Here is a 14,131-nt window from a genome sequence, read left to right on the forward strand (position 1 = left end):
CTTTGATAGCAGACTCTCTCAGATCAGTAGCATATAACCCTCTAGCAGGACCTTTTTCTTTACTTACAACTTTACTTAAGTTTTAGCTTATTCATCTCACACGGTTGCCACATTTTTTCATTAGTTTGGTCTGGGGGTGTTAGAAACTATGTTGGGATTTTATATCTGTATTCTGAGGAAGAAAAACATCAGCATCTGCACCCCTCTTTTTTACTTCAGAATACAGCTATAGGTTTTCAGCATAGTTTCAGAGCCATGTAGACAGCTCCTGATAAGAGTGCTCTGAAACACATTGAGCATAACAATAAAAACCTAGGGGTGCTTGGAAAAAGCATTTTCTCCTTTTTTGTTTTCCTCATCTGATTGGCTGCCCTACTCTTGTTGTAGTTCTGCATAGTTCTAAGTCTGCAACTTCAGGTGTACAACCTGAAAAGAATGTAGCAAAACTTGACAAGCTATGGGAGCCCCCAAGGTGACCTCTGTATCACTGGAGTAGATGCAAGAAAGTGCATAGCAGAGTGGCCACATTAGGCTGCTGAGGGATGCACTTGCTCCTGAGAGCCAAGTTATATTAGGAAACTCCTCATTTGAAACTGGAACTCTGCTGGAAAGCATGGAGCTGACGTGATAGTAGTGGGAAAGAAAAATCTCTTTGATGCTACAATTGTTGCAGAGTAGATCAACTCCATGCTTTCTTATGCCGTGCTCATTACAAGATTTGCCCTAGTGATGCTCCTGTTGTTGGCCCTCCCATATCATTGCTTCCGACTCTGAGGAAGACTATGGAACTGATATAGCACTACATAAAGGGCATGTTTGGGGATGACTGTGTCTACAGTCCAGATAATCTCTGTATTAAACAGAGCTATCAGGGCCTCAACAGAACTGCAAGCATATTGGTAGGAAAAGCCCTCAGGGCCATGGAAAAATTTTCAGATGTAGGCACCAAGAGACCATTCTAACAGGTCTCCTCCACTCTGCAGAGTCTAATGCTTATCCATAGCCCAAGTAAGTATGTAGTGGTCTGACCATGACAAAGGATTGATGTTGATGCCCTCCATCTCCAGATCATGTCCGTATTGCCCAACACAAAACACCAAGTCAAGAGCAGCGGCTTCATGAGTGGGGCCAGATATAACCTGATATAAGCATAGGGTTATCATGAGAATCTTGAGCTACTTTAAGTGTAGTTGATGGGATTGTGTGTTTTCATTGGGAAGTGGGGAGGTTCCCTGACTAGCAAATGAATTGCTCAGTTGTGCAGGACTGAGATGCTCATGTACACAAAAAATAGTCCCACTATATTTCCATCAACATTAAAAAAATATTTAAGGTGTGCATGAGGGGGTTAGTTTTACTGGCTTTCATTTCAGACTTTGATCAAATTCTTGTGATACTATAAACAAGAGCTATGCTGAATATCCCACTATTTCAAATATTGGTTTAGAACTCTACTGTGGGGTGGTGGTGGGGTGTTTCTCCAGTCTTCTTTAATGATTATCTTCTTTTAAACTTGTTCAGTGTTAATTTCCATCTCCTTCTGTGAGTCGCTTTCTCCTTGTTGATATTTGCTAGTGAATCATGTAGTGAATGTGGTGATGCCTCAGTGTTGTGTAGTCAGTCAGATTTGGCTACATGATAGATAGGGCAATGGAAGCAAATTGAGCCAATTGAGAGTGTGGGCAATGTTTCGTGGACTATTCATAAGGGTGATCCCAGACAATCAGATTGCCAATCAACCTCATTCTGTATCAGGCCTGCTCAACTTAGGCCCCCCAGCTGTGTTTGGACTACAACTCCCATAAACCCCAGCCACAGGGGCCAGTAGCCAGGGATTATGGGAGTTATAGGCCAACATCTGCAGGAGGGCCGAAGTTGAGCAGGCCTGTTCTATATATATAAGCACTTTGGTCCCTCTTGGTGCATTCCCCTCTAATAGCTGCCAGTGTTCACAAAGAGCACCTCTGCAATTATAAACAAACCAAAGGCTGAAGTATCTAGTATTGACATATCTTGAAACAGCCAATATAATATATACTTAAACTAGTTAAGCCTTCCAGTCAGGGGTGAACAGGTAATTTTGGAGCCTGGACCTAAAGGCCTTTGGAAGCCGCCCCCCACTACTGGAGGCCCCTCTCCTGCTGCAAGTTAAGCACCATCCCCTACACACACACACACACACACACACACACCGTGACAAACAGTATTTTTAACAGATGGGGTATATTTATGCAAATATGCAGTAGCAGAAACATTTGAACATGCAACTTAACATATTCCCATCCCCAATCTTTCTTTCCCCCACTCCCCCCGCCCCATCTCTAAAGCATCTAGCACAGGTCATAATCACACTCAGACACCTAGTGCAGTGCAGGCCAGCAGTGACCACACCACCTGGTTTTGGAGGCCCCCAGGGGATGTGGAGGCCCTGGACTTCAGCCCTAAAGTGCAGGGGTAAGAGCACCACTGCTTCCAGTTCAGGGCTTTGCTATAGGATGTTAGAAGAATATATGCACACAAGTTCAAGCAGTAATAAATAATGATAATGATAATAATTAATAATAAATATCAAAATATATCAGGACACAAAAGATCCCTTTTACATGTTGAAACTATTTGTAGATAAGTTGCCTATTCTTTTTTTTTAAATATGAAATTAATTTTTTATAGTTAATAAGGTGGGGAAGAGCTACTGAGGAAGAGCTGAGGATCTCTCAGAGTACCTATGGTGTTTATGACGCCGTTAGACTAAAGTCTTTCGGACGTCTAGCAGCTGATGTTTCTGTGAGGGAAAAGAAAACCCAAAGATGCAAAGACAGAATTACAATGGGAATGTGGAACGTAAGAAGCATGAATATGGGAATGCTTGACACAGTGAAAGATGAAATGACTCTACTACAGATTGACATCTTGGGCATCAGTGAATTAAAGTGGACTGGAATGGGACACTTTCAGTCAGAAAATCATACCTTTTACTACTCAGCACATGAAAACCAAAGAAGGAACAGTATTGCTTTCATAGTCAGGAAGAATATAGCAATGACAATACTTGGGTACAATGCGGTCAGTGGCCGACTAATACCAATAAGATTTCATGGACAACCCTTTAACATGACAGTTCTTCAAATCTATGCCCCAACGACCGATGTAGAAGAAGAGGAAGTTGATGAGTTTTATGCTCAAGTCCAGTCTGAAATTGACAGAACATGCAAGCAAGATGTGATGCTGGTTATTAGAGACAACAGAAGAATCAGTCAAGGCTCTAACCAAACTATGCCAGCAAATTTGGAGAACAACATAGTGGCCAATAGATTGGAAGAGGTCAGTCTACATACCCATACCAAAGAAAGGAGACTTAACAGATTGAGCAAACCATTGTACAATATCCTTAATTTCACATGATAGCAAAATAATGCTCAGGATCATCCAATGCAGATTAGAGCCCTACGTGGAAAGGGAAATGCTAGATGTTCAAGCTGGTTTCAGAAAAAGCCGAGGAACAAGAGACATCACTGCTGATGGACACTGGATAATTGAGAAAGCCAAAGAATACCAGAAAGAAGTCAGTATGTCCTTTATTGACTACAGAAAAGCCTTTGATTGGTCGACCATGTCAAGTTGTGGAATATCCTTAGGAAAATGGACGTCCCGGAGCATCTCATTGTTCTCATGAAAAACCTGTATACAGGACAGGAAGCCACAGTCCAGACAGAACATGGGAAACAGACAGGTTCCAGATCGGCAAAGGTGTAAGGCAAGGCTGTATACTTTCTCCTTCTTTATTCAATTTATATGCTGAACATATACTGAGAGAAGGGGGATTGGAAGAAGGTGAGCATGGTTTTAAAGCTGGAGGAAGAAACATCAATAAACTGTGCTACGCTGATGACACCACTCTGATAGCTAAGAATGCAGATGATCTGCAAGCTCTAGTAATGAAAGTCAAGGAGCACAGTGAAAAAATGGGACTAAAATTAAATGTAAAGAAGACTAAACTAATGACAGTGGGTACAGCAACCAGCCTCAGAATTGGCAATGAAGACATTGAGGTGGTGGATAGCTTTTAGCATTGACCGTCAACAGTAAAGGATCCAGCAGTAAAGGATCCTGTAAGAAATACACCACAGACTAGCACTTGGTAGGGTTGCAATGGAGGCCTTGGAAAGGATATTTAGATGCCATGATGTGTCTACACCTACAAAGAATAGAATTGTTTGGACCATGGTTTTTCCCATGACACTCTATGGATGTGAAAGCTGGACTTTGAAGAAACAAGATAGAAAAAGCATTGAGGCTTTTGAACTTTGGTGCTGGAGAAGACTTTGGAGGATACCATGGACAGCCAGGAAACCAAACAAATGGATGGTAGAACAAATCAATCCAGAATTTTCACTCGAGGCACAAATGACCAGGCTCAAACTATCATACTTTGGACACATTATGTGAAGACTCAGCTCCCTTGAGAAGTTTGTAATGCTGGGAAAGGTTGAAGGCAAGAGAAGAAGAGGACGACCAGCAGCAAGGTGGATGGACTCTATGATGACAGCAATGAATGCACCATTGAGAGACCTTAAAGGCCAAGTTGAATACAGAGCATTCTGGAGAGAATCTATCTATGTGGTCACTAAGCATCGACATAGACTTGATGGCACTTAATCAATCAATCAATAAGATGGGAGGAAAAATAAAGATCAAAATAAAACTTTCAGAAACCAGAGAGAAATGGAAATGTTTGCAGTTCCATTTGCAAAAGGAATTTTTTTTTTAGTTCCATTTCTCTTTTACTGTTGACCAATATAGAAGCATGCTGGTTAGTATCAAAAGCGAAGAGGCCCCAGCACTGTGAAGGGTTATTTTAAGCCTTTCTACATGAGTTTGTACCCCATTAGTCTCAGCATGTATGACTGGTAAACCTAGGAAGGATGGTATTGACAGGTGAAGGAAGCAGCTACTGCTGGTTCACAGTAGGAGCCTATTAAGCTTCTTTGTTTGTAATTACTACAGTTTTCTCTGCAATAATGGTCTTGCAGAGTACCAATGGATTTGTTTAGAATTTGTAGCATTAGTTTTTTCCTCTATTTTTGTTTGCTTATAGATTGAATATACTCAGTAACAAGTTTGTATGTTCAGTCTTTTTCTAAATTTAAGGACATCTTCATATGCAGGTGACTTCAAGGCAAGCTCCGGACAGCACACTTGCTATTTGCATAGGAATTCAAATGATTTATACAGTATTTACCAGTGATTATATATATATATATATATATATATATATATATATATATATATATATATCAGTTTACATTAGAATAAAAAACACATAATTAAACTTTTTAAAAAACCACACATTTAAACCATATTAAAATTAAAACTAGATATTAAAAGCCAGGTTAAAAAGATGGGTCTTTAAGGCTCTCCTGAAGGCCCCCAAGAAAGGTAAAAGTACAGTGTGCCATCAATTCGGTGTCAACTCCTGTCGACCACAGAGCCCTGTGATTTTCCTTGGTAGAATACAGGAGGGATTTACCATTGCCTCCTCCCATGCAGTATGAGATCATCTCCCTATATCGCTGCTGGCCGATATAGGTGTTTCCCATAGTCTGGGGAACATATATAGTATGTTTCCCATAGTCTGGGAAACATACCAGCGGGGATTCTAACTGGCAACCTCTGGCTTGCTAATCAAGTCATTTCCCTGACATGCCATTAGGTGATCAGCCCTTTATATCTATGGGTAGTACGTTCCACAACTAGGGGTGTGCCCAAACTGTGGTTTGAAGTGCAGTTCGAGCATTTTTAAGGAAATTAGAAATGAAACTTTAAGAAAATAGAGAACAGGTGCTTATCTCTTCACCACGACCCCTTCCAGCTTCCTCCTGGGGTGGTGCTGACCATGCACATGGCACTTGTGCATGAGCAGATGCCATGTGCATGCTGATGGTGCATCAGGATGGGTTCATCTTTGGGTGGCACAAGTTCATCTGGTGGTGATCTGGGATTGGGCCTTCTCAGTTGCTGCCCCTAGGATAAGGATGTGCCTAATCCATGGTTTGAAGTGTGGTTCGAACACTTTTAAGGAAATTAGGAAGGGAACTTTAAGAAAATTGAAGCAGGTGCTTATTTGCTCTCTACTGCTGCTTCCAGCTTCCTGCTGGGATGGTGTGTGTCTCAAAATGCCCTGTGCACTATTATCTTGCACATGATGTCTGCACATGCACAAGCATCATGTGCAGACTTCTACTTTGAAAAGTTTTTGAGAGAGCCGAGAAAACTATAGTCAATAATTTTCCAAGACAGTTCATTAAAATGGATAAGTGCTTATCTAAACAAAACCTTAATTGAAGCTGTCAAAAGTGATTCAAAGCTACATTGCAATTTTCTCATTCACACATCATTTCCTCTGCAATGTACCATAGTTAGATAACAAATACTACTTCTCTACTGTAGAAGTCAGACTGTACACCTTTTAAAAGATTTGGGTGTTTTATGCTTTTATAGGTTGGCAATAAATACCCACCAAAGGCAAAACCTGTTTCAAAAGATTTAATATTAATCCTATATCTTAGATATTGCAGGCTTGTTGTATGATACTAGCAGGGAGTGGCAGGGGAATAGAAAGCTCCATATTATTTCTTCCCTTTCCAAACTAACCTCCTGGGGCAATATTCTTCTTGTACTCTGAGTAGTGCCCAGCCTACTAGGAGCTCCCATAGGTGCTGATGCTGATGAGCAATCAAAGCAGGGTGCTCCTGCTCCCCTTTCACCCAGTGGTGGCATCAGGTGGTGACGTTTGCCAGCAATGGAGATTGACCATAAAGCAGATCAGGCTAGTTCTCCAGTCCTGACTCAGCACTTACTTACTTACTTATTGTTCAATTTGTATACCGCCTTTCATTAAAACATTCTCAAGGTGGTTCACACAGAAAAATTAAAACAAGACTATAAAATTACACAATTAAAATATTAAGCTAGAATATAAAAACATAGATCTAACTAAAAGGACTTAAAATATAAGCACAGTATAACCATACAAAATATAAAGCAGCAGCAGTAGAGACAATCATATAAAAGCCTTTCTAAAAACTGTGATGGAGACCGAGGAGCGAATAGCCACCGGGAGAGCATTCCAGAGTCTGGGGGCAGCAACAGAGACGGCCCTGTCCCATGTGCACAACATCCGAGCCTCCCTCATTATTGGCACCCAGAGGAGAGCCCCCTCAGATGACCTAGTCAAGCAGACAGCAACCCTTGGGAGCAGGTATCCCGGGCCCAAACTGTTAAGGGCTTTAAAGGTCAAAACCAGCACCTTGAATTGGACCCAGAAACAAAGTGGCATCCAGTGCAGTTCTTTAAAAATTGGGTGTGATGTGAATCCCAATGGGCAGCTCCAGATACATCCTATCTACTGCATTTTGCACTCGCTGCAGTTTCTGAGTATTCTTCAAGGGCAGCCCCACGTAGAGCACATTACAGTAGTCCAACCGTGACATGACTAAAGCATGGGTAACTGTGGCCAGATCTGCCTTCTCGAGAAAGGGATGCAGCTGACGCACTCGCCAAAGTCATACAAAGGCACCCTGGCCACCTTCTCCACCTGAGCTTCCAAAAGCAGAGCCGGGTCCAATAATACCCCCAAGCTGTGTACTTGCTCCTTCAAGGGGAGTGCAACCCCATCCAGAACCAGTAAAATCTCATCATCCCGATTGGCTCTCCTACTGACCGACATTATTTCTGTCTTGTCCGGACTCAGTCTCAGTTTATTAGCCCACATCACAGCCTCTAGTCCCATACATTGCACGTGTATAAGATGAATCTTCCCCCTGACAGATTCAGTCTGCCTCCTCCCTTTCAGCCTTTAAGATCTTATTGAATACGTTTCTTTTCCGCCAGGCATTTGCCCTTTAAATCTCTCTCTCTCTTTTTAAATCTTGGATGCTGTTCTTGCCTTGGACACCGCTTTGAGTCTGTGGACTGGGCGGTATATTAGATTTGTTAATAAATAAACAAATAAACATGCATTGCATACATACATTGCATGTGAATCCCTTTAAATCGTTTAGAGTAGCAAGCCTGACAGTTCTCCAGGTTTATCCTCTTCAACAGTTCTTTAATGCAGGTTAGGCTGAGAGAGAATGGCTGCTGGATCCAAGTCAAACAATCAGCATCATAGCTAAGCATGGATCCAGGTTCAGGTCTTACTAGTCCAAGTTCAACCCATTACATCACCTTGTCTCCTCTTACTAGTTCATCCACTGTAGTTGATGAGCCCTTTCTCATGATCAAGTACTCAGGTGGGAGGGAGCGTGTGGAGGAAGGCTTCAGAAGCTTACCTCGCCCGCATATGGGTGGGTCCCAGTTGCTGGGTGCATGGATTGTGCCTGATGCCCCAGGCAGCATGAAGTTGCGGGGGCCAGTAGTTATTAATTAATTAATTAATTAATTTTTATACCACCCTTCCAAAAAGGTTCAGGGCGGTTTACATTATGCATTGTCCCAGACCCTGGAAATCCCACAATGCACTGTGTGAGTGTGCAGTGTATTGTGGGTATCTCCCCAGTGATGGGCAGGTGCCCCTCAGTGTCTCAGTGACACTGACACACAGTTAAACAGGGTTAAGAGAGTGCTCACTCCCTTAACCTCATTGAATAGCCAGGCTTAATAGCCGGGTCTGCCATCAAGGTGCCTCCAGGAGCCATTTGGCTCCTGGTCGATGGGCAGCCAAGCCTGGACTTGGCTGCCTTAGCCCTGTCTTAGCTGCCTGTGAGAACAGCCTCAATATCTATTTAGCTATATGCTAGATCCACAATATGACGTATACATGTGTTGAGTGTCTGTACGCATGTATATATTTTTGTGTGAATGACTGTACATGAATTCATTTTAAAAGTGAACCTGGGTACAGGCTCCCTGAAAACCAGGGTGCCGATAGGAAATACACTGCTGTAAGGGGTAATATGACCAGCTGTCTCTGATGCCAGTCTGAGCCCTTGGGTAAGGAGCAGCATTGAGGAATTAAATTGGAAAGCACTACACAACTAAGTAGGAATGTGCTTAACCTGAATATGTTCTCAGAGTGATGTTGGATGTTATAACAGTGAATGGAATAGAAAGCACAAGTCAGAGGTGGTGTACTGTAGTGGTTAAGAGTAGGACCCTGAGATTCCCTAGTTCAAACCATACCTCATTCTAGAATTCACTAAGGCACATAGAATCAAAGAATGTTTAGAGTTGGAAGGGACTTTAGATGTCTCTTAGCCCTGCTCAGTGCAGGAGTCTACTGGCTGTCCAGCCTCTGTTTGAAAACCTTTAGCAAATGAGAGCCACAAAGAAGAACCACACTGCATGTGGCAGACTGGTTCACTATGAAACAGCTTTCAGGTAAAGGAATGATTCCTAATGTCTTGCCTCGATCTTCTTCCTTGTAATTTCAACCCATTGGTTCTAGTCTTGCCCTCAGGAGCACAGAACAAGTCCAGTCTTACTTCTATGTGGCAGCCCTTCAAATATTTGGAGATGCCTATCCTGTCCCCCCTACTTCTCCTCTCCAGGCCAAACATACCCATCTTCTTTAACCATTGTTTATAGGACTTTGTTTCCAGACCCCTCACCATCTTTGTTTCACTTCTCTAAATCCATTCCATTTGATCAGCGTCCTTAAAATGTGGTTCCTAGAACTGGTCACAGTATCCCAAGTGCAATTTGACCAGGGCAGAACTGAGTGGAATGATTAACTCTTATGACCTGGATATGATTTCTGTCTTAATGCAGTCTAAGTTTGCATTAGCATTTTTAGCAGCTGCATCACACTGTTGGCTCATGTTCAATTTGTTGTCCACTAAGACACTTTTCATCTACCTAGTGGCACAGCAGGGAAGTAACTTGCCTAGTGAGCAAGAGGTTGCTGGTTTGAATCCCCGCTGGTATGTTTCCCAGATTATGGGAAACACCTATATTGGGCAGCAGCAACATAGGAAGATGCTGAAAGGCATCATCTCATACTGCATGGGAGATGACAATGATAAACCCCTCCTGTATTCTACCAAAGAAAACCACATGGCTCTGTGGTCGTCAGGAGTCGACACCAATTCAATGGCACAACTTTACCTTTAAGACACGTTTCACATGTACTACTGCCAAGTCAAGTCTCCACATCCTATACAAGTGCATTTTATTTTATTAATCATAAATTCAGTATTTTACATTTAGGTCTGTTGAAATTTACTTTCTTGGTTTTGGTCCAATGTTTGGAGCCTGTCCAGATAGGCTTGAATCTTGATTCTATCTTCCAAGGGGTTAACTGTCCCATCCTCCCAGCTTTGTGCCATTTGTAAATTTGAAAAGCATCTCTTCTGCCTCCTTCTCAGAGTAGTTTATGAAAATGTCAGGATATACTATGTCCATAGCTTCGCATGAACTATTAAACTAGTAACTCTGTCAAGAAAAGACAAGATTAGTCTAGCATGAATTGTTCTTGACAATCCCATCTGGGCTGCTACTAATCACTACATCCTTTTCATCAGCACTCAAAGACAGACTGCTTAATAATCAGTTCTAGGATCTTGCCAGATATTGATACCAAACTGACAGGTCTGTAACTTCCCAGTACCTTCTTTCCCCCTTTTTTGAAGGTGAGGATGAATGTCTTCAGTCGATCGGCATCATGCTAGTTTAAGCATGTGCTGGATCAAATAGTCCAATGCTAGATCAGCTCAAATAGTTGCTGGATCAGCTCCCACACAGCTACAGTTTGCCCTTGGAGGGAAACGCCCATTGATGCCAATGGGAACTTCTATCTTTGCCATGTAAGAGCCATGAGGGGTAGGATCCAGATCAGTACGGTCATGGTGGAGAGGACTAAATTTTCTCTCTCCTACCATAGACTTGATTCATGAGGAGCTAGCCTGGCTGCCACTTAATAATAATCTAAAAAAGCAAGCACACACTTATAATACATGTCCTTAATCTGCACTTGGAGAGTAATAATACTGGCATACCTCACAAGACTATTGTAAAGGTTACTGAGTTAATATATATATAATCTATACAAAAGTTAAGTATTATTAGCAAGTACTATTTTTAATGTAATGCACACTACCATTCCTGTTGTGGAGATGACATGAAGGCAAAAGTTAGTTATATGACCATTATATTATTATGGAAAAGAAGAAAATGCCTTCAAAACTCAGTAAAGTCAGTAAAGTTTTTTAAATGCCCTCAAGGACATGCAGAACCTTGGACAGCTCCTTGTGAAAATGAGGGAGTTTAATACTTGCTCTTTATTTGAAAGGCATGCAGTGTGATGCTGTTCACCAATTGACATATGCCATGAATTCCTTTGGATCTGAGGTAAAGCTGGAAGGTGGAACCACCAAGTAAAGAAACAACCAAACAAAAAACCTAGCTCATTTAATTGGATTGCTGATCATTGGGGGGGCAGTGATGTCGTGAATAGTCCTGTAAATTCTTTTCTGTAAGAATTATTGTTAAGACACACCCCACAGAGACTGGCATTTCACTGCATTAAATACATATAAAATTATCCTCTGTGCCAGCTGCCTGATATGACTTTAGAATAATGGAAGTTTCACCACTTAGAAATGGAGGTCAAGCCCTCTGCACATTTCTTGCTACTTTCAAGAAGAGGTAGTTCTCAGCTGGTAGAAAATAGCTGTAATCAAAGCACACAGTTGAAAGAGAAATACACAAGTGGATTCTCTTTGTATTAGAAAGGTCAGCAGTGCCAAAAACTCTTAATACAGTGGGAAATTAATCCCCCCAAACTTTTAATTCCTCATTGAAATTATTCTTGAAGAGACAAAAAGGTTGCCCTGAAATAAAGCTGGCCAGGGTTCACTTCTCAGTCAGTTCACAAATTGCTCTAGCTGTGCCCTATTCTTATTGGACCTCAGCCAACACAAAAGGAGGTAGGTACAGCCAAATTGGTCTATAGGTAACCTGAAGAGTATATGATTGTGAATTAAGAGTAGAGTTCCTTCCAGAGACTGCCCACTCACAAGCCCATGTGAAACATCTCTTTTCCTGTGTTCAGCTCTACTTTCTCTCTCTTTTGATCTAAGAACGCCTGACTCTCTTACAGGTTCCAGCAAAAATGCCTTCCTATCTTCTCTGGACTTTTGGTCTCTGCTCAGCTTGCCTTCCCAGACGGTGCTCCGGATTATTCATAGATCCAGTGCTAGCTAGGAATGCTGCACAGAAGCAATCCAGCATAGCGCCTTTGACTCAGCTGCCGAAGTCTGCCCATACCCTGGGCTTCTTGGCTCTGTGCTTGAAGTATGACATAGTGACTATAGGAGACTAAATAGTAAGATATAAACATATAGAAAACGATGATTAATGGTCTGTTAGCTGATGGAAGGTCCTCTTGTATCCGTACAGTACGTTTGAATTAGCTGGTTCCCCACAGAGTTGTAAAGCTATCGATGTTCCAAGAACATGGATCCACCGGGGGGGGGGCTGCCAAGGAACCCTCACCAGTTTCCCTCCCCCCCACCTTCCCTCCCACTTGCTGCCATGGCTTCTTGCTCTGGCTCCATGTCACCCTCACTGCTGCCTGCCACACCCATATAACACTGCTGAGAAGCAGGGAGGCCCTGTTCCCATGCATTCCCATGTGGCTCTGGGACATGGAGAACTCTGAGCATCTGGAGAGACCAGCAGAATGGGCCCTCCCTACCTCTGTGGCGAGTGGAGAGCTGTGGGTAGCAGCCTGGAGGAGAGCAGCAGAGGCAGTAGCGGGGTGGCTGCCACTGTCCTAGTAAAGAAGGAAGGTGCACACGACCCATGGTGGAAGGCATATGCATGCTGCTTGCGGTTTGCTCGGGTGGGGGCTGATCACAGGCTTCCACTGCCCTAGCTACGGCAGTGTGTAGAGGTTTAATAAACATTCAAAGGAGATGCTTCTGTAACAGCTTCGTGGCAGGGCTGGAACTGGCGGCTTCCTATGAACCAATAAGAATCTTGGAAAATATTTATCAGTGCAAAACAAGTCTGTCATGGAAGGAAGGTAGCCAGCCAGCCAGCCAGCCAGCCAGCCAAGCATGTTTGAAACTGTTTAGGTAATTCTCAGTTTTGGTTGGCTATGCTGGTGAGGATCATTTTCAAAAATACCATGGAGAATGTGTTCAAAAGACTTGGTGGCTGACATGATAAGGAAAATTGCTCAACATAAGTGGCTAACTTTTCTTTTTAATTTCAGTGGGACTGCTTTGAGTAGTTTTCCTCCTCATATCCAGTCTCTATACAGGATTCGGAAGAAAGTTTTGAATGGTAGATCTGAGGCTGTAATTAATATTGCCAGCTGGCCAATGCTATTAGATAGAGCACTGGTCACAGGAGGCTGGAGGATGTTTCTGAATGTGGTGTTAATGGCTCTGAAGTACCCTGAGTAGGGAGCGGAAGCCAGCAGGAGTCTGGTAAGAAGGCAGAGATCCTTCACCTTATGGGAGGCTGATGTGAGGGTCTCAGGAGAGTAATTCTCTTCCCCTGATCAGCCAGAGGCCAGTCAATGGTTAGTGAAACAGCAGTTTCAGGCTAGATGTGAGGGAGGCATTAACAGAACTGTGGAGAGACTGAGGAGAGCAGAAGCTCCTTGGGGTGCAGGACTACTCTTTTTGGAAACTGATGCAACTCAGTGGCATAGGGAGGCCAGCAGCAGCCCTGGCTCAGCCCGCCGCCAGTGTCCCCCTAGCTATGCCCCCTAGCCATGCCCCCTGTCAGATGCAGGGTGTGTGGTTTCACTCATAAACGGGACCGTGTGCCCCATTTGTGAGCAAATTCCATCCAGCGCCGTGTTTGCAGCACGGGTGGGGACTCACAGCTCTGTTTCAAAGAAACTTAGCCAGCACCAGCTTCCCAGCCTGGCTGGGAATGTGTCTCCGTGCCCCTTAAAGCAGGGAGAGCTGCTCCTGGCTATGCTGCAAATGTGGCGCTGGCCGAAATTTGCTCACAAATGGTGCATGCAGTTGCATTTGCAAGCAAAATCACAACCCTTGTGTCTGACATTAGATGCAAAGGGTGTGGCCCCTGAGTTCGGCAGCCTGGGTTCTCTGAACCCGTTCATGCAGTGGTGGCTCCACACTGATGCAACTTGTTGATGGGTATTAGGAGTGAT

The 14,131-nt window shown here is 43.1% G+C and overlaps 1 protein-coding gene and 1 long non-coding RNA gene across 5 annotated transcripts in view; one reads left to right on the forward strand and one right to left on the reverse strand.

The window, feature by feature from the left end:
* GALNT18 (polypeptide N-acetylgalactosaminyltransferase 18) overlaps positions 1-14,131 on the forward strand; it is a 437,718-nt gene that overhangs the window by 138,221 nt on the left and 285,366 nt on the right. The gene's annotated exons all lie outside the window — the stretch shown is intronic.
* LOC128330436 (uncharacterized) overlaps positions 10,168-14,131 on the reverse strand; it is a 53,060-nt gene continuing 49,096 nt past the window's right edge. The window contains exon 3 of the long non-coding RNA XR_008310091.1: positions 10,168-10,431. This is a non-coding gene — a long non-coding RNA (uncharacterized LOC128330436). The remainder of the gene's footprint in view (positions 10,432-14,131) is intronic.

Source organism: Hemicordylus capensis, chromosome 1 (genome assembly GCF_027244095.1).
Source record: "Hemicordylus capensis ecotype Gifberg chromosome 1, rHemCap1.1.pri, whole genome shotgun sequence".
NCBI lineage: Eukaryota > Metazoa > Chordata > Lepidosauria > Squamata > Cordylidae > Hemicordylus > Hemicordylus capensis.